This window comes from Chiloscyllium plagiosum, chromosome 18 (genome assembly GCF_004010195.1).
Source record: "Chiloscyllium plagiosum isolate BGI_BamShark_2017 chromosome 18, ASM401019v2, whole genome shotgun sequence".
NCBI classification, from domain to species: Eukaryota; Metazoa; Chordata; class Chondrichthyes; order Orectolobiformes; family Hemiscylliidae; genus Chiloscyllium; species Chiloscyllium plagiosum.
Genome location: NC_057727.1, coordinates 49,959,003 through 49,983,817, shown reverse-complemented (window position 1 = coordinate 49,983,817; position 24,815 = coordinate 49,959,003). Strand labels below are relative to the sequence as shown.

The 24,815-nt window shown below is 39.2% G+C and overlaps 1 protein-coding gene across 3 annotated transcripts in view; it reads left to right on the top strand.

Annotated features, from left to right (window-relative positions):
* The window catches only part of LOC122559093 (contactin-4-like), a 2,522,648-nt gene that overhangs the window by 928,376 nt on the left and 1,569,457 nt on the right, over positions 1-24,815 (top strand). The window contains exon 1 of one of the 3 annotated variants that reach the window (XM_043708371.1): positions 16,242-16,493. The exons of the other annotated variants lie outside the window; for them this stretch is intronic. The gene's annotated coding sequence lies outside the window, so the exon portion shown is untranslated. Of the gene's footprint in view, positions 1-16,241; positions 16,494-24,815 lie in introns of those variants that run through there. 3 annotated transcript variants of the gene reach the window in all.

Sequence of the window (24,815 nt, the reverse complement as noted above, 5' to 3'; positions counted from 1 at the left end):
CCATCTGACCTATCACCCTCACCTTGACCTCTTTCCACCTATCACATTTCCGACGCCCCTCCCCCAAATCCCTCCTCCCTACCTTTTATCTTAGCCTGCTGGACAAACTTTCCTCATTCCTGAAGTAGGGCTTATGCCCGAAACGTCGATTCTCCTGTTCCCTGGATGCTGCCTGACCTGCTGCGCTTTTCCAGCAACACATTTCCAGCTCAAACCAAATAAAGTCAAACCAAACAAATCAACCACTGCGTGGATCACCTGGCATAGATCTTGTAACTAGAAACCATGGTAGTAAGCACAGCCTGTTGATCGTACAAAGTATTTCCCGTCAAACATCTGGAACTTTGTCATAATTTGGAGAGGTGTCCCACGTTCTAGTCAAACAACAGTCTGACATTTGTCAGTAAAATATGATTGCAAGAGTAAGGCCATGTCCCAAAAACCACCGCCAACCCTGGGCATGTGTTGTCCCACTGCCAGGAAATCCCCACCAGAGGTGGTGGCACAATGTGTACTCAAGGTTTGTGTGAAGATTTATAATATACCCACAGCCACGACAGTGGGAAGGAGTTGCCTGGGAGTTCTCAACCTTGACTGCTGACCTCATGAGTTCTCTTAGCATCAGTTAATTAATAGGTAATGACATTTTCTGCGGATTGCCATTTATTTCCACCACGTCTCCCCCGACCAATTCCCCATGGAAGCATGACTGATAATCAGATGTCCTCCATGCTGAACACCACAAGGAAGAATGTCACGGAATTCACCCTGAGTGGACAACATCAATGCCATTATTAACCGAGCTGGCTGAGTCCTAAAGAACATAGCTGCTTGACTGAGAATGCAGCAGTTGGTGAGGATAACAGCTGAGGGAAATATCTCCTTTAATCACCCTCACTAATGTACTTGTTGTGTATGAGTCCATCCATGACAGTATTGGTAGGAGTGATCACCATACATCCTATTGGAGACAAGTCATGTCTTATGGGGATAGCCAGCATTGTGTTGTGTGGTACTACCACTGTCCTAAATGGGACAGACTTCAAACAGATGTAGTAACTAAAAGCTGGACATTCATAAAGTGCAGTTGGCCAATGGCATTTGCACAGATATACGTGACCACAATCTACAGTCTGTCATGCCATCAGACAGCCAGGTCACTCCTGATTCAATGAAAAGTGCTGGAGGGCATGCCAGGAGCAGAACCAAGCAAATACAAAAATAAGGTGTGAACCTGGTGAAGCAACTAAAAAGAATTTCTTGCATATCAAAGCTGGAGCAGTATGCAATAGACAGGACACTTCTGTTATAATAGACAAAACCAATCGGTCAGTTATAAGCTCTGCAGTAATATCACATCCAGGCATGAATGTTAGTAGACTATAGTATAAGGTGAAGACTCCACAAATTTTCCTACTTCACTGATGAAGGAATACAAGTACAAAAGACAAGGCTGATGAAGATCTTATGCCTAAAACGTTGATTCTCTTGCTGCTCAGATGCTGCCTAACCTGCTGTGCTTTTCCAGCGTCACCCTTTTCAACTCTGATCTCCAGCATCTGCAGTCCTCACTTTCTCCTGAAAGATTTGCATCCAACTTCAGCAAGAGGTGCCAAGTGGATGACTGACTTCACCCTCCTTCTGATATCTAGCATCACAAATGCCAATCTTCAACTCACTCAGTTCACTGCACCTGGTATCAAGACAGGGCTGATGAGTCTAGCTGTATACAACAAAGGCTGTGGGCCCTGAGACAGTTACACAAATAGCACTGAAGACTTATGCTCTGATTAGCCACATTGCAAGGCAAGCTGCTTCAATACAGTTACAACACTGGCCCCTGTCTGACAACACGGATCCTTGCCAAAATATGTCTTGTGCACAAAAAAGGACAAATTCAACATGGCCATTAACTGCCTGATCAGTCCACACATAACCAACAGCAAAGTGATAGAATGGGTATGTCACAAATACTCATTCAAACTCCAGGCTACTACTATTGCATGCAAGGTTGTAAACTTATTAATAAAGGGTGAGAAGCCTCATCATATATGTGAGGCATGTACCTCGTAATTTGACCTTCTGACTGGATGCTGCAGTTAAGTACACATTTCTTTCTGTTTTTATCTACAACTTCTTCTTAATTCAGAATAGGTGTTGCCAGGCCATTGCTGCATGGTGTAGACTTGGTATCGAAGGCAGGTATCACCTATCTAGGTTCACAGCCTGCCTCAGGGAGGGAGGAAGACTGTCTCTCACACTTTGCAGGAAGGCAGGGAGGTTGCAACATTAACTTGAAAGTTGCAGCAAAATGTGGGACAGCCTATGATTTGGACACTGGAACTTAACCATGTGGTTGTTTGCATTGGGAAAATGTTCCTCGAGAATGGGCGCAGGGAACTGTGAAGCCAAGGGGAGAATTACAGTGACAGGCAAGAGCGACAAAAGAGGATGGGTGTTGCATGTTACCATAAGGGAAATGAATAGTCTCATGAGTGGACTTGTATGGGGAAAGGAGTAATTGAAATGGGGTGATGTTAGAGTCAAGCTGAGCATAGGGAGCTCATATGGTGTCGGCTCAGAGGGAAGAAACGGTAAATGGGGTGTTTGAATATTGACAGAGGGAGACCTTAATAAACTATAAAACTATCTGCAATGACAGGAGGAAGTTGATATGTTGGGGGGGGAGGAGGGGTGGGGGTTAGTACAGAGGGTGAATAATTAAAGCAATTAATGTATGTTGTTATATCAAGTGCAGGCTTATTAAGCAGGCCCTTGTTCTGTTCAGTAGAAACAGGAGAAGCTCAGATCTGGTTGTGTTCGTTCGTGGAAAGCTGAAAACTTAAATGGGTGCAAATGGAAACAGAAACCAGTGAAAAGCTGTGCACATACACTGAGTTAAATGACTGAACACTGAAATGATGCACACATAACTACATTAAAACTCCTATGCCCAGGTCATAGCGGCACAGTGGCTCAGTGGTTAGCACTGCTGCCTCACTGCACCAGGGACCCGAGTTCAATTCCAGTTAGGGCAACTGTCTGTGTGGAGTTTGCACAAACTCTCCAGGTGCTCCAGTTTCCTCCCACAATCCAAAAGGTGTGCAGGTTGGGTGAATTGGCCATGCTTAATTGCACATAGTGTTCAGGGATGTGTAGGTTAGGCGTGTTAGTCAGGAGTAAATGTAGGGGAATGGGTCTGAGTGGTTACTCTTTGAGGGTCGATGTGGACTTGTTGGGCCAGAGTCCAACAAGTAGAGATTCTAAGCATTGAAGGTGACTCATGGTCAGCAACATTTGGTCTGATGGGGTGGGGTTGGGAATAGGAGGAAATGATGCTTCTGGGTCAACCAGCGCAAGAGCTTTTATTGTCTCATGTGCCTGAATCTAAATAATATGGGCATTGAAGTGATACAGATACTGTCACTTTTAAGCAGAACTGAGTCGTATAGAATAACATATATTACGAGAATTGTTGTGAGCTTAGACAAAAAGCATAATTGCTGCGTAATGCTGATGGCTAAAAGGAGAGGAGGACCAGCATGATTGGTTTGACCAAAGTTATGGGCAACCGAATAAGGGCAAAAAGTTTTGATGAATGTGGAAAAGTCCAGAAGATAGCAACCATAACCTCCTATTTGTTCAGAGATCCACATTTCAATTCAAAATGATTGGCCAGTTAAACTTATCACTGTACTGGTTTTGCCATACCTAAGGAGAAGAGGGTATGGACGGCCAAACAGCAAGAAGGGACCTGAGTCACGATGTCTATAACTATGGAAGAACAGGCAGTACTTGTACAAGGGAGTCAGTGTTAGCAATGCTGTCAAACTCTGGCTCAGGAGAGCTCTGTGTCAGGTAGAGTTTCCATTTCTCTGCAAATAGACGCGATTTAAAGGTGGTGAGAATAAGCCAGGGAACTGTAGACTAGTGAGCTTGACATCAGTGGTGGGCAAGTTGTTAGTGGGAATCCTAAGAGACAGGATGTACATGTATTTGGAAAGGCAAGGACTGATTAGGGATAGCCAAGATGGCTTTGTGTGTGGGAAATCATGTCTCACAATCTTCATTGAGTTTTTTGAGGAAGTAATGAAGAAGATTGATGAGGGCAGAGTGGTGGACGTGATCTATATGGACTTCAGTAAGGCGTTTGACAAGGTTCCTCATGGTAGACTGGTTAGTAAGGTTTGACCACATGGAATGCAGGGAGAATTAGCCATTTGGATACAGAACTGGCTCAAAGGTAGAAGACAGAGGATGGTGGTGGAAGATTGCTTTTCAGACTGGAGGCCTGGGTATGAGGGGATTTTGATCAGATGGGCCAATGGCCCGAGGATTGGCAGATGGAGTTTAATTTGAATAAATGTGTGGTGTTGCATTTTGGAAAAGCAAATCAGGACAGGACTTATACACTTAATGGTAAGGTCCTGGGGAGTGTTGCTGAACAACGAAACTTTAGAGTGCATGTTCATAATTCCTTGAAAATGAAGTCACAGGTAGATAGGATAGTGAAGAAGGCACTTGGTATGCCTGCCTTTCTTGGTCAGTGCATTGAGTATGGGAGTTGGGAGGTCATGTTGTGGCTGTACAGGACATTGGTGAGGCCACTTTTGGAATACTGCATTCAATTCTGGTCTCCCTACTATAGGAAGGATATTGTGAAACTTGAAAGGGTTCAGAAAATATTTACAAGGATGTTTCCAGGGTCGGCGGGTTTGAGCTACAGGGAGAGGCTGTAGCTCTCTGGAGTGTCGGAGACTGAGAGGTGATCTTATAGACGTTTACAAAATTATCAGAGGCATGGATAGACTAAATAGACAAGGCGTTTTGCCTGAAGTCAAGCAGTCCAAAGCTAGAGGGCATAGGTTTAAGGTGAGAGGAGAGATATTTAAAAGGGACCTGAGGGGCATTTTTTTCATGCAGAGTATGGTGCATGTATGGAATGAGCTGCTGGAGGAAATGGTGGAGGCTAGTATAAAAACAACATTTAAAAGGCATCTGGATGGGTATATGAATAGCAAAGGTTTAGAGGGATATGGGTAAAATGTTGGCAAATAGAACTGGATTATTTTAAGATATCTGTTTGACATGGATGGGTTGGACCATAGGGTCATTTCCGTGCCGTATATCTCTGTGACTCTAAGTGAAAGGACAATGCCAGAGGCTATGGATGCTGTTCTCTAGACTGGCCAATGCTTGCACCGCGGTTTGCAGCTGTATAGCTTCGGGTGACTTCTGTTTCTGTGGCCCTCACAAATGACGAACTGCAAAATGCACCTGGGGGCTTGCTTGGCATTTCCCAAATGGCTATTGCAGCCAGAAACTCAAGCTTCCTCAGTCATGGGATTTGCGTCCATCTCTGAATCTCTGGATTCCTTTGTGTCCAAGTGGTAATCAAATGCATGCACAAGGGATTTCACTCCTTCGTTGGTCAGTTGGTCTGCAATGCAGGCAACAACTCCTGCTGGCATGTGGCTATTATCAAGGGAGCTGTCATACACTTATATTCTGCAAAACATTCAGATGCAGCAAATCATTGCTCCTGCATATCGTCTCCAAGGCAGGTTTACAGGTGACAGGGTGTATCCACAGAGAAGTTGGCTCATGAGCCCAGTTTGAAACCCCCAAACTAACGGCTAACAGCAGTACAGTACTGTCCTTTCATCAAGAAGAGCCAACATTGAGCAGATAATCAGCCTGCTAATGATAATATTCTGTTGTGTGGACTCCTTAGGTGGCACATTCTAATGCTCATCAGATTTCAGAATGGGGATTATTTACTATACTCTTCATTATATAGATGACAAGGTTAGAACTTAGCTAAGGGGGAGATGTAGGAGGCATACGCCTTCTTAGATAAGGAAGAAGTTGAGGACATTGGAGATACTGAGTGATGATGCTTTCAAAGAAACTAGGCAGTCATGGTATTTAACAGACAGACCCATGAGACCTATTATCAGCTAAATTTGAGGCCAAATGATTTGTGATGAACATATGAAGGTGCTTCGAACTACGACCCCCATAATGGCTGAGAGAGAGCATGTTTCAGATCTGCCACTCTTAATTTTTCATTTGTTTTGAATTCAGTAAAAGTGATGTTTTTGGCTTTGTGCAGATGTTTCCTGCTTTGTTTATGGGTCAGAGAGAAGCATCAATAAGAAGTTATGCGAGAATGCTTAAGATTACACAATATTCTTCAAACATGAATATGTAAGAGGCATTAATCTATTGCCAAATATTGGAGGATGCACACAGTATTCAGTTCCTCCCTGAACTCACATATGCACCTTCCCCAATGTTATCTTCCTCCAAGAGGCAATGGAGGCTGGCAGCCTTTGACTGCCAAACCTTGGTCCAAATAATAAAAATGTGAGTGCCTTTGGTGATATGCAGCCACAGACATTCAACAATTTATGTTCCTTTGTCTGTGACTTTGCATCGAGTAGGCCACAGCACATCTTAACAACTTGCTGCCATGTTCTCCTGTGCTACCCGTGGGAGCAGACCTCTACTGCTATGTCAGTCAAGGCAATTCAGACATCCATTGGAGAGAGGTGCCCTGAGGAACTCTCGCGAGGTATTACCAAAGTGCATGGTGTGACCTTCAGTCTGGTCTCAGACATCTTTGAGGAGCATGGAGAGGGTTATCAACACAAGCTGGCTGATGCCCTTGCCTGCAGAGAGTGAAGGGCTGTGTTGATCCCCTTTAAGGATAGCGTCCAGAATGTATCTTAAAGTAAGATTGAATCAGAAGTCCAAAGATGTACAGGTTAGGTGAATTGGCCATGCTAAATTGACCACAGTGTTCAGGGATGTGTAGGTTAGGTCCAATAGTATGGGGAAATGTAGACGACTAGGGTGGGGAAATGGGTCTGAGTGGGTTACACAGTGTGGACTTGTTGGGCCAAATGGCCTGTTTCCAAACTGTCGGGATTCTATTCTATTTTATTCTTTTCAGAAAATATTAGGTTTTTGGTACTTCATAAAGGCATATTAGAACTCTCTTGACTTATTTGTTCTGAGCATAACTGGCCAAAATTTCTGATATTTTTTATTGTCTTAATGACATCTGATGTAATTGGAAAGTAATGGACAAAAATATTTGTATTCATTAAGTTGGTCTGTCAGGATTTACTAATACACACTTTTTTTAAAATAGCATGCACGGTTCTTTTGAGAGGTACATTGTTGTCATTTTTATTCTACTGCCAGTTTTATTGTGAGTGACAGCATTGAATGAGGTGCTTTTTTGTCACCCATTGAAAAAGTTTGTAAATATTAAGCAGAGCGCGATCTGACATTCTGTAAATGACATTGTGTGAAACCACTCTATACTTACATGTAAAATTGATGTATGCTATATGCTAAAATGGCACACTCGATCAGAAGAAGGAAATACATTTTGCATTATATTCATATTGCAAGACATACTTTTCAAAAGGGCTTACTTTATATAATGGAATGTGTTTTATGCACGGACATTAAGAATCATGAATAGGTCGTGTGCCCATACACAGCTTTCAAGCTATAAAGCAAGTACCAAAGCCATTTCCAATTACTATTCATTTCCACGGATCTTGAGCATATTGCCTTCCAGTGCCATGTCTATTTTTCCAACAAATCCTTGTTTGAACCATTTCAGTCAGGTTCCACATCTTCCACAGCACGGAGAAATCTCTTTTTAAAGTCACAGTTGATATTGTAAATGATTCTGGCCATCGTAAATGATCTGCCCCTATCCTTGTCAACTTGTTTGAATTGATTGACCTCATCATCTTCCTGCAACATCATTCCTTTGTTATGCAGCTAGGTTGGAATAGCACTCTCCTGATTTTGTTTGTATCAGTTCAGGCCAGACTAACATTTGCAATAATTTCTCTTCCTCCTCCCACTCCAGACTGAGGATATTTCTTTGACTTCTTCCAATGTCTTATCTACGTGCTTCCTCAGGCTGACAGGCACAGTTAGAAACTAACAAACAGCAATTCGTGCATAGCAACAACTAGGAAAGTCTCACTTCCATGACTTCGGATTATTTTCATACTACATTTTTAACTTCTCATGGATGTATGGTATTGAACAAAACCAAGTTTGCTTTATCAGTGTACATATATGAATGAATGTCCATCTTTAAATAACACTGATTCCATTTTTGTTTGTTCTTACAGCACCTTATTTTGAATTAAATTATATAATCTTGAAAGTTCCATTCATTGTATCTCAAACAGGTCTCATTTATGCCAAATTAACAAGAAGGAACTGAAAGGACTGTTCTGCTAAATATGATTTTTTTTTAACATACTTTACAGGTTTTGATGTAGCTGTCTTTTGTTAATGACAACAAGTGATTTAATGTGCAGTTTGTTATAGCTTTATGACCTGCTCAAGGCTGTTCACTATATGAGTCGAGATTGTTTCATGGACTTGTTTATATCTCCACATTTTTAGCTATGGCCTTATCTACCGTTTGCTCAGGTTGGTGCAATTCTTGAATTGATTTTAAAACCAACAGTAAGCAACATAATTGTTTTTTCTACGTTAATGTTCAGACACAAATCCATATTTTAGAGCTAAATGAAGGATTCCAAGTATTTGTGATCCATCTTGGTAAATTTGAGGAATTTCTTTTTAAAAAGTGATGTGTTGTGGTTCCTATTCAGTTTCGTATATGACCAGATTAAAAGGAAAATTTGTAATTGCAGCACATTTTCATTTTAAATAATCCTATCTTTCAGGAAAATGCATTAAACTTGTTAAATTTTCACAATTCACAGTGTGTTTTACTTCTAATTTAAATCTCAGAATTGAGAATCTTGACTTGAAATTAATGCCACACTCCTGACATTTTATAGCTCTTCGTGAAATGCTTAGCTATAGAGTTTCATTCTGTTTTGTGCTTTATGTTCAGCTCCTCAAAAAGCTTCATCATTCAAGGAAAATAATTCACATGAGACAAGCTGCAGCTGTTCTTGTGTGCTGAGTGTTCTAGGATACTGAGTTCTGGTTCTATCCTCCAGAGAGGGAAGATTTGAATCATACCATGGTCAAGATTTCAAACAATCCCCCTTTTCAGGTAGTTCCTGACTTTCTAAGAGGTTTTTTTTGGTGAGTCAACAGGTTTATGTTCAAGTTTCAATTGCCACAAAGGTTGTCTAAACAGGTAGATTGAAAGCTATTTCTTCAAACAACCTGCATGTGACTGATTCATGACCATTTGGGATGAAGTTGGTGACAAAATTTTCATGTCACTTTGGTTTCAAAAAGGTTTTGGATTTTGGAATTGTAATGGCGATAAGACCATTGGTATTCCTGGTTGTTAACCCTCGAAAACTTATGGCAACATTTGGAGTCTGCACAGTAATATATAGAAATCCAGAATTTGCTGTCAGTAATTCAACATTTCTCTGGAGATGAAACACTTCAGGATGAATTGGAAATATCCTTACAGACAACAGTTACCATTCTTATGCTGATAGTCTCATTGCAAAAGCCCTTGGAAAACGTTATGTCCTATTGAATGAGATGCAACTGGATTTTTAATGATGTATTATGTTCATAATTATGGTTGATCAACTTTACTGGCTGTTTTATATTTATAATTTTATAATTTCTTGCATCACAAATTCTCCAGTTAAAAATAAAAGGATTCCATGTTTTGTTTTCTGTCCGTGAAAGAACTTCAATGTGACTGATTACTTATTCTGTTCAATCAGTAATTGAACAGAATCACTGCTGTTGGATAACTGGAAAACACCTTGTCTTGGCACCAGAAACAAACTGATGTTGAAAATGGGAAAACCATATCACAGAGATGGCTAAATAATAGAACATGGCTTTCTTCAAGATTAGCAGTGAGCGATATTGCTTTACCTCTAGTTTCAAAATCTAAGGCATTGTAAGGATGGAATCTAAATTCAAAATACATAAACAGCAGGAGAAGTATGGGAGGAGCAACCATATGTCACTGTGAGGAAGTGAATGGCTCATATTTAAATCATTTATTTTATTTATTTATTGCACAGTAAAAAAGCCTAGGCAATGTAATGTGATGAAACCATTCCGTTTTGCCAGATCATAAATTGACTTTTACACTGTGCAGTGTCTCAAAATATTTAAACCAAAATTGACTTTGTCCACAATCTTCTAGTCTAAATTGTTGTTCTACTAACTGAAGTCTGCTTTTGCAAAGTCAACATGAAGAACTCTCTTTCTCAACCTGTCCCATCGCCTGAGACATGTTAACCCCCAGGTTAAACCTCCACCAGTCATCTAACTCTCTCTAATGAGAGAGCAGCCCGAAGGTCTGGTAAGACAATGGTGACCTGACTATGTCACAGGAATTTAGTACACGTTAAGATGCAGTTTCAGGAGCAAAACTAAGTTCATCAGACCTAATTTGCAGGACCCATATAATTATTGATTTTTAATACTACCTAATATGACAATATAGTAAATAACTTGTATATAATAGTTTTATTTTCTGAAAGAAATGTGACTTTTATGGAATGAACATTGCTATAAAGGAATAATTTCATTCTGCAGTGATATGTTTTACTTCTGATGTTACTAATGATAAAAGTTATTTTAAATTTGCCTTGCCGTTGAACTGAGAATATCATTGTTGATTGACTAAATGACCAGGTTGGTCTAACTCTCTGTCAAAACCTATATTATTTGACGGATAGGATAGAAGATCAAAATAGATATGGAGGTATTTCCAGTTAAGCATTACTTATGAAACATAGTTATTTTTTAATTTTCCATAATTAGCCATGTGTAGCCACTCAATGAACTTTCAGTGATCTTGTTAAAAGCATTGATTGTTTAGTGAGGAGATTACTATGCATTAATGTGCAAAGTGTGCTGCTTTGATGTTTGCCATCAGGGCACCCAAAGATGGCATAAAGTAAAGGTGATAAAGTAAATATGTTCCAGGAACTACACAACATTTATTTGAGAATATAATGAGCATAAGAGAATTATTTCATAAACGGGTTTCACAAAACAGTTCAGATGTACTTCACTTCTTCTGGAATATCATTGGAATATATTTGTCAGATTGCTGCCATTCACGTAACAGTTAATGGAATTCATGATTCAATTGGGGGTGTCTACTTTTTTCCAAGAGGAAGATTATACAGAACTTCATCCATTAAAGTAATAAGATTAGTAGCACAACACTTTTGAAACTAGTTTTGTATTGTGTATCACTTTGATTTATTTGATTCAATGCAATTAGTATGAATATGAGAAAAGAACAGTGCATTTCATACTTGTAGACTATTTCAATGCACTTTATCATCAATTACTTCGGGGGGGGGGGGAGGGTGGGTTCTTATGGCACGATGTTAGTGCCCCCACCTCTGGACCAGCAAGCCTGGATTTCAATTGAGACATGTCATAACATCTCTGAATGAGAAAATATTGATCATGAGGTAATTATTCTTGAAGTGTAGTGGTCAAACATGAACACTAATTTGTGTATAAAAGCCTTCACAAATAACACTGATATGAAACTGGTCAAGTGTTTTGTTGTTGTTGATTGAAGTATTAATGTTGGTTCAAACAAGTGATTTCTCTGCTTCTCTTCAAATATTATCCAAAAAGGCAAATGGTGTTTACCATCTCAACGTAAGGTTAGAATGATCGTGAATGCAACAGCTACACAATTCAAAATTTAAGAAAAAAACAGATGAAGGCCACAAAACGCCACCAGCCTGCTCAACCATTGTGTCAGAGTAAGGCTGATCTAATTCAATTCAATTCAACACCCACTTTATTCCCAGATTGTTTAATTCCATTCATGTACACATTGATCATCCACACCCTCCTAGGGTAGAGATTACCCAAAAATTCCTGATCTTCTGATGAAGGATGTTTCTCCATATCTGTATCATAAATGCTGACTGTTTAGCATGAGATTATAACATCTACTTCCAAGATCATCATCTTACCAAGTCTCCTAAAAATTGTAAATGCTTCACTGAGAGCAACATTCAACCTTAGAAACTCCATGAAACATGAGATGACACTATTCAATGTCTCATCATAGATTTCACCCACATCCTATGAAGCAATCCAGCGAAGTTTTGTGCACTAACCTCTGAGACATCTATATAATTTCTTGGGCATGAAGTCCAAAATTCAGTTGAGTCTTTTAATCCATTGAAGTGTTGACCCAGATAATGTGCTGTATACTTGGGGTTTAACTCCATACCCATCATGCTCAATGGTGATTGTGTAATCATTTATAGTCACAGGGACTGCATGAGGGGAAGATAATGACAGACAAAAATTAAACTGGCTTGAATAGGCTTGAATTGATTCACTCAAAACCAAACTTTTGGTTTCGAATATTGAATTTAGCCTTTAAAGTTTAATAGTCAGTCTGTGAAAAATTATGTGAGAGTAAACCTTGTCTTGTCCGTAAGAAAGAAAAGAGCGTTGAATTGATGTCACCTTCAAGCTATTGGTGTCCAATATAATATTAGTATAGTGCTCAAAGGCAACATGTGGCTAAGACTTTTTATCTTATGCTTATTTGGACAAATGCAGGAATGTCAAATTTTGAATGATCATAGTAATTTACTCTCATACACCAAAAGAACAGGTTTCTGCGTATGAAATTTTGTGTTTCTAACAAGTATAAATGAGCCATATAATGAGTTCATTTCTAAATCCTAAACAAAAAACCTGCTGTTGAAGTAATTCTGGGAATGGGCATTACCTACTCAACAATCCTGACTTGGCAAAATATCATCTTTTTGAGTAATTCTAAATGATATTTCAGCAGGGGAGCTGAGTGGGAATGGTTGAATTGTGCTCTGGGAAGTTGAGTGAACCGCTACACTTGGGCAGTGGCAAAGCCCAAGACACTACATGTGTAGTGTCTCCCATGCACCCTCTTCCTCGAAGAAAGAAAAATCTCTGTGATGTGTCTATAAGATAAGGTTTTTCTATTTCTTTTTTATCATGTGCTGTGAAGTAGTGTGATTGGTAAAGCATTTTTATTTCATTTATCTGTTCTTTGATATTGATTACTAAGTTAAGCTTAGGAGTAGAAATGGCAGGAGATCTCAGACACATGTTCTGCTCCTCTTGCTCAATGTGGGAGCTCAGGGATGCGGCTGCTGTCCCTGATTCCTTCATGTGCAGCAAGTGTGTCCAGTTGCAGCTCTTGTTAGACTGCATCATGGCTCTCGAGCTGTGGATGGACTCACTTTGGAACACCGCGATGGTGAGGAAGTCGGGTATAGCACGTTTAGCAAAGTGGTCACACCGCAGATTAGGATTGCTGAGGGAGAAAGGGAAGGGTGACCAAAAGGCCGAGAAAGAATAGGAAGGCAGTGCAGTTGTCCCCTGCAGTCATTTCCTCCAAAACAGGTACACCTTTCTGGATACTAATGGGGGAAATTGCTCACCATGGGAAGGAAGCAGTAGCCAGGTTCATGGCGCCAGGTTCTGCTGTACAGAAGAGCTAGAGAAAGAGTGGAAGGGCTATAGTCATGGGGGATTCAATTGTAAGGTGAGTACATAGATGGTTCTATGGTCAAAAATTAGACACCTGAATGTTGCCTCCCAGATGCATGGATCAGGGATGTCTCAGATCGACTGCAGGACATTCTGAAGGAGGAGGATGAATTGAATTGAATTGAATTTATTGTCACATGTATCGAGGCACAGAAAAAAAGCTTTGTCTTGTGAGTAATACAGGCAGATCACATAGTTCAGTAGCATAGATAGTAAACAATAGGTAAACAGTGGCAAAAACAAAAACGCAGGTAAAGGCGAATGTTAAGAGTTTGTGAGTCCATTCAGTATTCTAACAACAGTAGGGTAGAAACTGTTACAAAACCAGCTGGTGCATGTGTTTAGGCTTCTGTACCTTCTTCCTGATGGTAGAGATTGCCGAAAATCTTTGCCAGGGTGGATGGATCTCTAAGAATGTTGGTGGCCTTTCCTTGACAGGGAGCCTGGTAGATGGATTCTATTGATGGGAGGTTGGCGATTGTGATTGTCGAATCGAGTTCACCACTTTCCGATCTTGAATGGTACAGTTGCCATAGCCAGCATACAGTTACCAATGATATAGGTAAAAAAATGAGAAATGGCAGATGGAGTTCAATCTGGTCAATTGTGAGGTGATGCATTTTGGAAGATGCAATTCTAGAGTGAACTGTACAGTACATGGAAAAGCCCTGAGGACAATTGATGTACAGAGAGATCTGGGTGTTCGGGTCCATTGTACCCTGAAGGTGGCAACGCAAGTCAGTAGAGTAGTCAAAAAGGCATTTGACATGCTTTCCTCCATCGGATGAGATATTGAGTACAAGAATTGACATGTCATGTTACAGTTGTACAGGACTTTAGTTCAGCCACATTTGGAATACTACATACAGTTCTGGTCGCCACATTACCAGATGGATGTGGATGCTTTGGAGATGGTGCAAAAGAGGTTCACCAGAATGTTGCATAGTATGGAGGGAGCTAGCTATGAAGAGAGGTTGAGATGAATAGGATTATTTTCAATAGAAGGACAGAGGTTGAGGGGGGACCAGATTGAGCTCCACAAAAATTATGAGAGGTATCAATAGGGTGGATAGCAAGAAGCTTTTTTCCCCAGAGTAGGGGACTCAATTACTAGGGATCACGATTTTGAGGTGAGGGGGAAATGTTTAAGGGAAATACGCACAAAAAGTTCTTCATGCAGAGGGTGGATAGTGCCTAGAATGCATTGCCAATGGAGGTGGGCACAATAGTGCCATTCAGTATGTATCTAGACAGATACATGAGGGCAGGGAGCAGAGGGATACAGATCCTTCGAAAATAGGTGACAGGTTTGAATAGAGCATCTGGATTGGTGCAGGCTTGGAGGGCCAAAGGGCCTGTTCCAGTGCTGTAATTTTCTTTGGTCTTTGTTCTAATATAATAACAGCAGTCATTCTTATTTATTTTACAAAACTTTGCACAGAATGGCTAAAGGGGTCATGAGTCACTAAAATCACAGTTGAAGAGGTGTTCTGGGAAAAATAAATGAGATGAAAAATGAAAGTTTACTAATTTCTCATGTAAACTAAGCCGAATAAAGGAGTTGACAGTCTGAAAAGAGATTGCAATCAGGAAAAAAAACTGTTGGAGCATATCAGTGGAGACACCATGACAGAAAAGTTTTGCTGCAGATTTGTTGAGGGAAGCCATTGTGAATAAATAATGAACAAATGGAGGTTCATTTTGCAGCCAGTAAGTCCAACTGAAGTATTAAATGAAGATAAGGGGATTGATTAGAGCAGAAGGTTTCCATTGGGATCAATAATGACAAGAAATTAGGTATCAACTGGAATGATTTTGGTGAGAAAGTAGTCCCTGTTTCATGGTGGGATTTCTCTCTGAAGTCTACCAATTGACATCACTTTTTTTATCTTTTGAGGATTAACTTTGATTGGCATAGATACCTCCACTTAGTTCTTAGCAGGCTTCGTATGGAATGACTCATTTCATCAATTTATATGTCAGAGCTTTGTGGTGGTGATATGGAGACCTCTAAAGCCTTCATTTTCACGATTAGTAAACTAGAATTGAATTGATTTTAGTTGAACCAAATGATTTAATCTCATCAATTATGAGCTTTCATTTAAGCTGTTTGACCAGCTCAGTTTTTAATTCATCCATACTGGTGTGATTTTGTCAGTGTTCACATTAATATGGAACCCAGAGGAGAAAATGAATTTACCATAATTGCGTCTAAAGGGAAGGTTCGCATTTTTGATGTTAGAATGGTACATACTTTTGCGAACTGTTCTGAGAAATGTCGGAAGGAAAATAGTCAACAGCTTGTGTATCTTCCATAAGAGATGTAAACTGAGTTTATGTTTTGGAAAGTTGGGTGCGGGAGGACGGGTGCTTTTGTAGGGGGCGGTGGCGGGGGTGAGTGGGTGGAGGGGAGCTGGATTCATGATGCAAGATACTTCATTCAAGAAACAATTATTTTGATATTGACAGAATAGTTTTTTTTCCAAAGGGAACACCAACCTATTTTAATCTAAGTAATTCACCTAATAGGATTTTGTTAATGCTCTATATTAAATGTGTTATATGCTGGAATCAATCGGCTGTCGAAGAGCTGTTAAAAAGACCTATAGCATCTTCCCGGGATTGTACTTTGGCTATATAAATTATTCATGACCAAACTGATACAGCATCAGCTACTAAGAACCCAATATGAAAGTAAAAGACTTCCTCTATCATTCGTAATCTCTGAAAAGGCTGCAGTGAAATTCAAGCCATGAGCATTTGCTGCACTGCCTTAAAGTAATGTGAGATTAGAACATTTGAATTGACTAAATACGAGCATCGAAAGGAGCCTTGAATGTTTTGAAAATCTCTCCAGAATGACTAGCACCTGAACAGAAAGTGGATATTGATCTTTGTTATGCTTCAAGCTTCAAATTAGGTTATGGCTGTATCTTCATTTAACTGTGATGTGCTGTATTATGGTGAGTGACTAGCAATGGTTTATTATTTTCATAAATATATTGTTATTGAAGTGTTTGTTTTTTAGGATTTCCAATGCCTTATTGAAGTTTAATTTTAACTGAGTGAGTTAATGTGAAAGATTGAAGTTTGCTTTACCTGTATTTGGAACAAACCACCTTAAAGTGGCAAAGACATTTGTTCTTTATCAGTTTAATGAAAAGCATAAAACATGTTGATGCATTTAATTTTCATAAGAAAACGTATTTCATGGTATTTTTGAGAGCATATAGCTCAGCTTGCAATTGATGTTAAACATGAAAGAAAAATCATAAACTGGCTTAATAACTTGCATGCTGTTCAGATCTACCATCTCATATTGAGATTTTATCATTTGGCGAATACTCAGCTGACTTAAACAAATTACAGAACACTTCTTCCTTATTTGCATTTTAAAAGAGTGTTGCTGTAAGACAAGATTTTTTTAAACCAAGGTTCGCATTTTCTGTTGAACAAAAATCTGCCATTAGTATACTTATTTGTGACCTTTCACTTTGATAGTTCCACAACTTTGCACAGAACAGTTGATGACATGCATGGATTAATATATTAATCTGTCCAAAGTCCCATTGTGTAAAGCTTTGAAATAACACCTGGGTTTGTCACCCATACCAGTGAAAGCAGACATTGAATTTCAAACACATACTCATGCATGTGATGCTGAGACTCCTCAGTCTATAATCTAATCAACCAGCAACAGCTGAAATACTGCATCTTGACTGATTCAATGATGTCACTTGTGAATGAAGTGGTACATATTTTAAAGTGAGAACAGAATGTGGGTGAAGTCCATGGCTTGTAGCTGCCTTCCATTTTCTTCATTTTCTTCATTGTTAACAAATTGCCCCAAAAAACATGAAGTCACAGTGATTTGGGTTTTTTTTTGTGGGCTGCAATGCGTAATGATAATTGCTTGATGCCAAAGAATATTTGTTGAATTACTAAAAGTGGTAAATTAATTAAATGAGACCTGCATTGTATTTGTGATTTAATGCAAATGATCTGCAGAAATGATATATATGACATACATTCTATCTTTGTCAATAATTATCTGGCTATCTTTACCATGAATTAGACTGATGACTAAAATAGCATTATGGCTGAAGGTTACTAAGATAAACATTGTGGGTCAATTTGTTGGAGTTAGAAATAACCAGCTGTCAATAAAATAACGAATTGTAATTTTTAATTTTCAAAATTGGCACTGCGTCACTCTGGCTTTCTCCTCGCTACTTATAGTCATAGTCATAGAGATGTACAGCATGAAAACAGACCCTTCGGTCCAACTCGTCCATGCCGATTAGATATCCTAACTCAATCTTGTCCCACCTGCCTGCACCCGGCCCATATCCCTCCAAACCCTTCCTATTCATATACCCATCCAAATGCCTCTTAAACGTTGCAATTGTACCAGCCTCCATCACTTCCTCTGTCAGCTCATTCCATACCTGTACCACCCTCTGTGTGAAAAAGTTGCCCCTTAGGTCTCGAGTGAATCATGCCAGTTGCAGCACTGTGCAATAAAAAAGGTTGTTTTGGAATTGACACTACTAGGTTGGAGTTGATAAACATATTGTCTTCCCAGAGATCAATTATAAAGCCGTCACAAAGTTGTTCATTTTTGCCTTGGTGCCTTTTTAATGGCAGCTCTATGTAAGCTGCAATAGCATCATTGTTTATGAAATGTCTGTTTTGGAATGTGTATTACATTTTTTAACAATTATTTATAAGTGACTTTTGAATCACATTTACAATCACAGAAACGATTTTATAGACACAGAATATATTTTCTGATCAAACTTTCAGTGATGTTATTACACACTTCTAGAGCAGTTGGGAACTTGAAACCAGGCCTCCTGGTCTGGAAGTACGAACATTACCATGGCACCACATAAGCCCCATTGAAGATACTTTTTGATTAACCTGTTTAACGATGTTATTACACACCTCTTGTGCAGGTGAGACTTGAGCCTCGGTCTCCTGCTGCAGAGGTAGCGACACTACTGCTGCACAATACACCATCTCGTCAACAGCCCCATTGAATATAATCCAAATACATAAGAAATCTGATTTTTGGTTCTTTGCAATTCATGTATTTCAACACATAAATAAACATACATTTTTCATTAATATAATGGTTAGGAGTTAAAAATATTTTTTTCTTGAAATATCATATTTTTCAATTAACTTTCTTTTTAGAGTAGATTAGTTAATTGCATTGTGTAAACAATTGAAGGTAAATGGCATTAATCAGTAATATCTTAATTTGTGTCAAATATTTGTTTAATTTTATATATATTGAAAGGTGGAATTCCATTTCTGAGCACATAATTACAAGGGCAGATGAAATGACTTAGTCATATGCAGTGAATTTTCCTTCACTGTAAACTACAATATGTCTGAAAATCAAATGCCACTGCCGTGATACATGGATCATATGTTTACATTTTTTATGAACTTTCCGAAATCTGCAAGTTAGATAGTGAGCTGTTAAGTGTCTTGTTGTTAATATTGAGATATATAAGGCTTGCATTGACACTGTACATTTTAATTCAATTGAAATCATTTTGACTCGTACATAGTACAAAGTTAGCTGTGACTGTTGGATGTCAATAGCCACATCCTTTGTGGTAAAAATTCCTTTAAGTGGTGTCCCAGGCCCAAGCATCTTCAGCTGCTTCCTTAATGCCTTCTCCTTTGTCATTGTGAATCTAGACTACTGTGTTGTCTGCCTGGTGCTAGGCTTCAGGACATGTGCTGAGATGATATAGTTAAGAGGTCATTTGCAGGAGTTTTATAAAAGCCCCCTAACAATAATCATAGGGTATCAAGAAAGAAATAATGAGAATTTGTCAAAGAAGTGCAGAAATCATCATGGGAGATTTGAACTACATATAGACTGGAAAATCAAATGGGAAAAGTAGTCTAGATGTGGAATTCATCTCCTGTTTTCAGAATAATTTCTTGAATTGGCATGTTATGGCATAAACCAGAGTGCGGGCTATACTGGAACTGGTTTTGATGAATGAGATAGGATTATTTACTGACCTCATAATGAAAGTCCTCTTGGGTTCCAATGGCCATAACATGATTGAATTTTGAACAGAATTTAAGGGAGAGAAGTGTGGATGCAGGGATATTTTGATTTTAAACAAGAGTAATTATGTAATGAAAAATGCAGAGCAAGCATGTATGAACTGACAATTTAGGTTGAGCAATAGTTCAATAGACATACAGTAGCAAACATTTCAGGGGATATTCCAGAAAGCTGAGAATAGATACATTTCAACATATCGGAAAAAAATTTAGCAATGTACCAGTCATCTGTAGTTAAATAAAAATGTCAAAGATAATGGGCGGCACGGTGGCACAGTGGTTAGCACTGCTGCCTCACAGCACCAGAGACCTGGGTTCAATTCCCACCTCAGACGACTGACTGTGTGGAGTTTGCACATTCTCCCCGTGTCTGCGTGGGTTTCCTCCAGGTGCTCCGGTTTCCTCCCACAGTCCAAAGATGTGCAGGTCAGGTGAATTGACCATGCTAAATTACACCCTAGTGTTAGGTGAAGGGGTATGGGTGGGTTGCACTTCGGCGGGTCGGTGTGGACTTGTTGGGCTGAAGGGCCTGTTTCCACACTGTAGGTAATCTAATCTAAAGAATAGGTAATCTAATCATAATGTAAACCTAAAAAAAAATTAAACAAATATAGGTGGTATGTCAGAATGTTGGGCAGAATATAAAAAGAGCAAAGATTTGCTGAAACATTAATAAGAAGGGCAACATTAGAGTATGAGAGAATGTTAGCCAAAAATATAAAAACAGATAGGAAAAGTTTCTTTAAATATTTTAAAGAAAGGAAATAATTAACAAACTAAGTGCTGGACTTTAGAAAAACACCTAGGAATTTAGTATTTGAAAACAAAGAGTTTACAGATAAAATGAATATCAATCACCAGCCTTAACTGGAAAGGATACAAGTAACGTTCCAGAAATAGCATTAAATCAGGAATTGAAAAGGAAATAACAGTTACCAGGAAAATAATAGCGACAAGGTTGTTGGAACTGTGAGTTGACAAGTTCCCAGGTCCTGATGGATTTCATCTTAGGATCTTAACAGAAGTAACTAGTAAGATATTTGTTATATTTGTTTTAAATTACCACAATTTCTGTGATTCAGGTGAGGTACATTTAGTTTGAAAAATACTGAATGTAACTTTTTTATTCAAAGGCAGAGGAAAGCAGAAACAAACGGTTTCATGGAAAACATGAGAAGTTATTATTGAAGACATTATAACAGGTCACGTAGGTCAGTTCAAGGTAATCAGGCAGATCAATGTGATTTTGTTAAAGGAAAATAATGTATTATTATTTCATTGGGGTTCTTTGAAGATGTAACAAATGTGTTGCATAAAGGGGTATTATGCTTAGATTTCCCAAAGGCACCTCAAAGGTTATTGCTGAAATTAAAGGCTCATGATGTAGGGATAAACTTATTGGCATGGACAGAAGATTGGCTTATTAACAGAAAGCAGAGAGTAGGAAGAAATGGACCTTTTTCACACTGGCAGATTTCACAAGAGATATGCCACAGTGCTTGGTGATGGATCCCAATTCTTTACAACTTATATAAATAATCTGAAAAGAGGGACCAAAAGTGAGCTAGCTAAATCTGCTAATGACACAAAGAAAGGTAGGAAAGTGTGTAATGAAGAGGACCTAAGGAGCTGACAAAGTGAGATAGATAGGTGAATTGAGTGGGCAAAGATCTGGCAAATGAAGTACAACATTGGAAAATGTGAAATTGTCCATTTTGGCAAACTTAACTAAAACTAAACATATTTGAAAATAGTAAGAGATTGCAGAGCTCTGAGAAGTCAATAGATCTGAGAGGCCCCGCTGCACAAATCACTGGAAGTTAGTATGCAGATAAATAAAGGAGTCAGGAAATAAAATAGAATGTTATGTTTTATTGTGAAGAGTAAGGAGGTTATGCTCCAGTCAAACAGGGCATTGGTGAGTGTACATCTGCAGTTCTGTGTACAGTACTTATCAGTTCAAAAAGATTTTCAATACTAATACCTGGAATGAGTGCATTATCTTATGGGAGAAGATGCGACATGCGAGGCCAGTATCCTCTGGCATTTAGAAGAGTTAAAGTTGACTAAATTGTGTGATTCTGAGGGGTCTTGACCAGATGGATGGCAATAAGATGTCTCCTCTTGTGAGAGAATCACAGTTTCAAAATAAGGAGTCACATATCTGAGACAGAAATGAGGTATTTTTTTCTCTGAAGGTTGAGAGTCTTTGGAATTCCCTTCCTCAAAAGTTAGTGGATGCAGTAATTATTTTTTTTTTAATGCAGAGTTAGATGCGTTTTTGATTACCAAGGGGATAAAAGATTATCAGAGGTAGACAGGAATGTTGAATTGAAGTCAAGATCAGAGCCAACAGCCATCTTATTGGATGGTGGAGCAGGGTGAAAGATCCAAGTGACTGCCTCTTGTTCTTTGTTCACATGTATGCATAAGATCAGAGGTGGGATGGTTGCTGATGATCACTTAGTGTTGAATATTATTTGCAATTCCTCAGATACTACAGCAATATGCTTATACATACAGCAATGTTCAGGGTAGTATCTGACAAAAAAAGGTTAAACAAACTGTTCACCTCCAATAAGAGAGTATCTAGCAATTTTCCTTGAAATTCAATGACATAATTATCACTGAATTGTCCACCATCAACATTCCTGGTGTTATCCTCAACCATAAACATAATTGGATTACTCTTGTATTTATTGTGGCTACAAGAGCCCACTCCCTAAAGCCTGTCCACCATGAACAATTCCCAAGTCAGGAGTGTGACAAAATAATCTGTAGCAGCTCCTGACTGTCCTCTGAGCAATTAGGAATGATAAAAATGTTGGCCAAGCCAATGATGCCCGAATCCCATGAAAAATTGCTTGAACAAAAGGGAAAGAGTCATTTCTCACAGTAGTTGACTGTGATCGAGATGAATTGAGGTTAATAACTGTATTTTTGAAAGTTATCATTATTTTACTGAAATATTTTTTGCAACACAAAACCTCACCATTTCTGATAATGCTTCATGGTTTGCTTTATTGAAGAAAAATAATGGTATCAAATTAGCATCACTGAGTGATTGTTCCACACTTATCTAAAAAGGCTGGTTCTGTGCGAACTTCAATTGGGAAGAAGGCTGCATAATAAACAAACTGCTCTTCCATAAACATTTGTCATGGCAACAGGTTATAAATGAGAAAAGGCGGAGGATGATGAGTGCTATGCAAATATAAACAGAGATTACAATCAATGCTGTCAAGGACAATCACTCTCTCCTTCTCTCTGGAGTTCAGGCCTTTTTGTCCATTTTGGAACCAAGGCAGTAATGAATTCTGAAGCTGAGGCTTAATGTTAAATATGTGAATAGATGGTCTTCATGAGTGATGTAAGAGCACCTGACAAATGGTTCAATGTAAAGCTTTGTTCTGTGTTTTGTTAGAAGTGTTTAACAAAAGATAAAATTTGCCAATAGTTTCACTTCCTGCAGTCTATATTGTTCCTAACCAGGGACATAACTTAGGACCCACTACAATGATAAGCAGTCAACAACTTGGCTTCCATATAAGTAATAGAGATTTCAAGATGGCGTGTTTGTGGGGGGAATGAAATGGATGGTGAGCTCTTCTTTTTATGTTTTTATCCTTCAGTTGTAGCACTCTTCAGGACAAAATAGTAATGCTAACATTCTGACTCCTGCATGTGTCCTCGTAGATATAGATTCTTCAACTGATAGCAGTGGATTGTTATTACACCTGCACATTATTAGTAGGCAACAAACCAGATGTAAGAAGCAAGTGCTGTGGCTGAGGAAAGCAGCATTTGTGTCACAAATGATTGGGTTCCAGGTGTCCTGCCAATTCTGAATTATCCATGGAATACATAGGTTCTATGAGCTTAAACCTGTACTATACCCTCATGGATTCTGCCTCCCATGGATGTCTGGATTTTGGATGTCTTTACTATACATTGAGGCCCTGCCCCTAGCCAGACTGTACCCAACAAAGAACAATACAGCACAGGAACAGGCCCTTCAGCCCTCCAAGCCAACACATTTTGCTCTTCCATGTGAAAACTGCCTTCATTTACAGGATCCACATCCCTCTACTCCCTTCCTATTCATATATTTGTCAAGGTGCTGTTTGAATGCTACTATTGTGTCTGCATCCACCTCCTCATCTGGCAGTGTATTCCAGGCACTCACCACCCATTGTGTGAAAAAACATGCCTCACACATCTCTTTTAAACATCACCACCCCACCCTGCCTGTATTTTGATGCTGTGTCCCTTTGTAATTGACCCCTTCATCCTGGGAAAAAGCCTCATACTTTCCACTCTATCGACGCCATTCATAATCTTATAAACTTCTAATACATCATCCCCCAACCTTCTGCAATACAGTGAAAACAAGCTCAGTCTATCCAACCTTTCTTCATAGCTAAAGTCCTCCATACCAGGCAGCATCCTGGTAAATCTTTTCTGTACAAAGCATCCACATCTTTCCGCTCGTGTGGTGGCCAAAAATGTTCTTAATATTCCAAGTGTGGCCTAACTAAATTTCTATAAAGCTGCAGCATAACTTGCTTGTCCTTATACTCAATGCCCTTTGCAATGAAGGCAAGCATGCCAGAGGCCATTTTTACTACCTTATCTACCTGCCCTGCCACATTCATTGAACTGTGAACTTGCAAATCCAGATGCCTCTTGCATATCAATACACCTAAGGATTCTGCCATTCACTGTACAATTTCCACCTGTACTTGATCTTCCAAAATGCATGAGCTCACATTTTTTGGATTTGATTCAATCTGCCATTTTTCTGTCCATGCCTCCAGCTAATCTATATACTGCTGTATCCCCTGACAATTTTCCTCTCTATCTGCAATACCACCAATCTTTGTGTTATCTGCAAACTTACTAATTAGGCCAGCTACATTTTCCTCCGAAACATTTGTGTAGATCACGAACAGATGAGGTCCCAGCACTGATCCCTGTGAAATATCACTACTCACAACCCTCCAATCTGGAAAGCGTCCTTCCAACGCTACCCTCTGTCTCCTATGATTAAGCCAGTTCTGTATCCATCTTGGTCAGGCAGCATCTAGGGAACAGGAGAATCGACGTTTCGGGCATTAGCCCTTCTTCAGGAATGAGGAAAGTTGGTCCAGCAGGCTAAGATAAAAGATAGGGAGGAGGGACTTGGGGGA